The sequence below is a fragment of the Phytophthora infestans genome, genomic scaffold (genome assembly GCF_000142945.1).
Source record: "Phytophthora infestans T30-4 supercont1.13 genomic scaffold, whole genome shotgun sequence".
Classification (NCBI taxonomy): domain Eukaryota; phylum Oomycota; class Peronosporomycetes; order Peronosporales; family Peronosporaceae; genus Phytophthora; species Phytophthora infestans.
The window spans coordinates 918,318-921,929 of record NW_003303746.1 but is presented as its reverse complement, the minus strand read 5'-3'; the positions used below and the strand labels follow the sequence as shown (position 1 = coordinate 921,929).

Here is a 3,612-nt window from a genome sequence, read left to right as displayed (position 1 = left end):
CGGCCGCGGCGCTCGGTCACCTTCTCCTACGAATTCGATGGTTAACAGGGATCCGATGACTTCCTGGCGATTGAGCTAAGCACTGCCTTTGACTACGTGTTCGGGATCCCGTGGCTTGCTCGTGACCAGCCTGACATTGACAGGCTAGCTCGAACTATCCGTCCACGTGACATCGACGGGAGCGCTGTGTTGACATCCGTGAGCGGGATGCCCAACCATTGGCCGCATGTTGCAGTCATGGACCCCGACGCCATGGCCACGGCTACCCCCGGAGTGCGCGATGGCCCTTCGTGTGCGGTTTGTGAGCGCGCAACCAATGCCGGTCCTGAGGTGGGGTCTCAGGACATCTCTGACGCGGTCGAGCATACGTTCCCGTGTCGTAGTGAGCAACCGCTCACGCCGAACGATGAAATAGCGGTTGAGCGACGCCTCCTACACGCGGTTGAGCATGGGTTCCCGCGGGTGGTTGAGCGGGAACACCCACAACAAGAAAATGTGGTTGAGCATGGCCTCCTCCGCGCGGTCGAACAGAGATTCCTGCCGGTGGTCGAGCGGGAGCTCCCTGGCGAAGAAAATGTGGTAGAGTATGAACTCCCACTTGTGGTCGAGCGTGTGCCCCCGCGTGTGGTAGAGCGGGAGCTCCCTGAAGAAGACGAATATGTGATCACCTCGCGCATCTAGTGCCTAGGCGCCGAGGTCGAGACCCGGAGTCCCACACCTACTGACGTGATCGAGCGCGGCATCTCGTTGTCAGCTGGTGATGGCGATATTCGCCCTGTCCGTCGTCGAGGTCGTTGGAAACCGCGACGTTCTCGCACAGCCTCGAAGGACTCAGCCTCACCTGAGTCCGAAATCATCTCGGTCCTGATGAAGGACGACACAGTCGAGGCTCCCGAGTACACGATGCCGAGGTCGAAATGTCCCCGTGTGACGCGACCGAGATCACTGGATTGTCTGGCCTGTCGTGGAAACACTTCCTCCACGACCTGAAGCACGGTGAGAATGAGCAAGTTTGCATGATTGTGGCGGACAACTCCGCCATCGCGGCAGTCGACAATTCATAAGCACAATCAGATTCCGACGATTGGATGCGCCCACATCAAGTAGAGCCGAAGACGGCCCGGGAGGCGCCATACGCCGCTCAATCATTGCTGGCACTGGAGGCCGCCGGCAATCCAGTCGCCCCTCTTGTTCGTGAGTTCATTGACATCTTTCCCGCCAAGTTCCCAGCTGTACTCCCTCCCGATCGTGCCCGGAGCGAAGTATTGTGTGACGCGACAGTGAACGCTTTCCCGCGACTGAGTTGAACCGATCGACGCCTTCTTCGAGAATCGCTGGCAAGCCGGCCATGTCCGTGAAATTATGTCGTTGCACTCCAGCCCGACCTTCTGTGTGAAGGAAGCAACCGGCGAATGGCGCATTGTCCACGCCTTCAACAAGCTTAGCGACGCCACCATACCGGGATAGCCTCCAATCCCTCGGAAAGACATGGTGCTAGACACTGCAGCGGGGCTGCCGTAGCTTTAGCGTCAGAGGAAGACGTTCGACTCAAAGAGTCACTAATACTAAGTTCCTTATCCAAAGGACACTTACAGCCCAAGACCAGGGCTTAAAGTTAATACATTAACTTTTAGGCTTCAAAACTAGAAGTGTTTTATTTACTATTATTGCGGCCAAGCCGCCTAGGGGTAAATGTATCTATTTAATTATCAAGCATAGTTAAACCTAATCAAATGCATAATGTTTAGCTTTCAGCCAACGTATTGAGAGACCTTGTTAACTCTCCAACTTATGTACTGAGAGTTTGTTAACTCTCCGGGTACTTCGTACCCCTGTGTGCTCCACACCATGTAACCCCGTTACACTCTCCCCCACTAAGATGAGAACATTCCGTTCTCGAAACTTTCCTCAGCGAGGTCACGTCTTGTTAAGACGGCGGAGGTTACTACACCTCACCCCAGCGTTGTACAGCCCCGTGAGCTCACAAACGCCTACGCATCGTTGGTGCCCAACTTCTCGTCGTCGGCCCACGGCCCAATGTTTCAAGCGCAGCGCGCATCTTGCTCTCAAGCGGTCTCAGACCTACGCTCGCGTTCCGCGCCTACTCCAAGAGTTGCAATCCGCTTAGAGCAATGCTCTTGACTCATTCGAGTCGTCAACAACAGCTCAGCGGTTGAACACTCGCTTCACAAGCGATAGGTCGGTGGTTCGAACCCACCAGGGCACAGCCCTCTCGTTCCATGAACGATTGTTCACGCTTGGCCAGGCTTAAGGGCAACACCCTTTTAGCTCAGTGGTCGAGCGTTGGCTTTGGAAGCCACAGGTTGGTGGTTCGAACCCACCAGGCCACAGCCCTCTCGTTCCATGAACTGTTGTCCTTGAATGGACAAGCTTAAGGGCAACGCCCTTTCAACTCAGTGGTCGAGCATTGGCTTTGAAAGCCACCGGTCGGTGGTTCAAATCCACCCGGGCGCAGCCCTCTCATACCATGAGTAGCCCGTTCTCGGACTGACGTACGGGCATCGCCCTCATAACTCAATGGTAGAGCTCCGGTCTGTCAAGCCAAAGGCCAGTGGTTCGATCCCCGTCCGGGACACCACTTTCGCTGTTACAGCGCATCCACATTTGGATTATGCTCATCGAGCAAGTTGTTTCAAAACAACTATGCGTCTATCGAGACGCTTGTGCCTGAACCTTGTTCAGCACAACACGAAGCACCTGTTTCCTTCGGCACCATGTCCCTATCACCACGAGGTCTCTCCACCTCCTGCTCCCGCTGCGAGCACCGCTCAAACGTACGAGCTGGCTGCTGCAGCCACTGGTCAGAGCCGGAGCTGAATTACTGACCTGATCGCTCCCCACTCTAGTGGGAGGCACCCAGCGCCTGGCGACGCTGTCGCACGCCATGGTGGCGCTTCGGCACCTGGTGTGCCTGGTCATAACCGTCAACGACGTCAGGGCAATCTTGCCGGAGGATAACCTCAAACTCCCATGAGCTCTGTGAGTGAGGGTAACCCCTCCACTTCACCAAGTACTGGGTACGACCCTGGCGTCTACGCCACGCCACAAGGCGTTCCACGTGAAAGTGGAGCTCACCATGCTCATCGAGCAGAGCAGGAGGAGGCATTGCCTCAGCTGGGCTCTCGCGGGGAGGGTCAACACTTGCCGGAACGGCGTCTGCGTCCATACGACGCCAGCGCCCACGACGCGAACGTTCACGTTCACCGCCCATCGGTCGATCCCGAAGCGATGAACCACCTTGTGGATAGGTTACAGTCACCACTGTTGACTCACAACCAGGTCTCGGACCTTAAGCGCCCAGTCGCTCGGCTGAATGTTCAGCTTGCCTTGCTCCTGCATCTCGAGCACTTCGCTCCGCGACCTGTGGCTCTGCCACGTGCTTTTGATAAGCCTGCTGTGAGTCCACCACCTACTGTCGCGCAGCCTCCCGTGGCTCTACCACCTGCTGCCCTGCAGCTGTCCGTGGTCCAGCCACCGTTGGGGCTAACGCCTCCGCGCTCACCTGAGCAGGGTCTTGATATGGCTTAAGCAAGCCAACATAGAAGACCGGATGCGTGCGCATCTTCTTCGGAAGGTTGAGCGTATACGCTA

At 56.6% G+C, this 3,612-nt stretch overlaps 1 non-coding gene across 1 annotated transcript; it reads left to right on the top strand.

Annotated features, from left to right (window-relative positions):
- Positions 1–2,403: 2,403 nt before the first annotated feature.
- On the top strand, positions 2,404–2,475 carry PITG_26988. The gene has a single exon. It is a non-coding gene; the product is annotated as a tRNA-Ser (tRNA).
- The last annotated feature ends 1,137 nt before the right edge of the window (positions 2,476–3,612 follow it).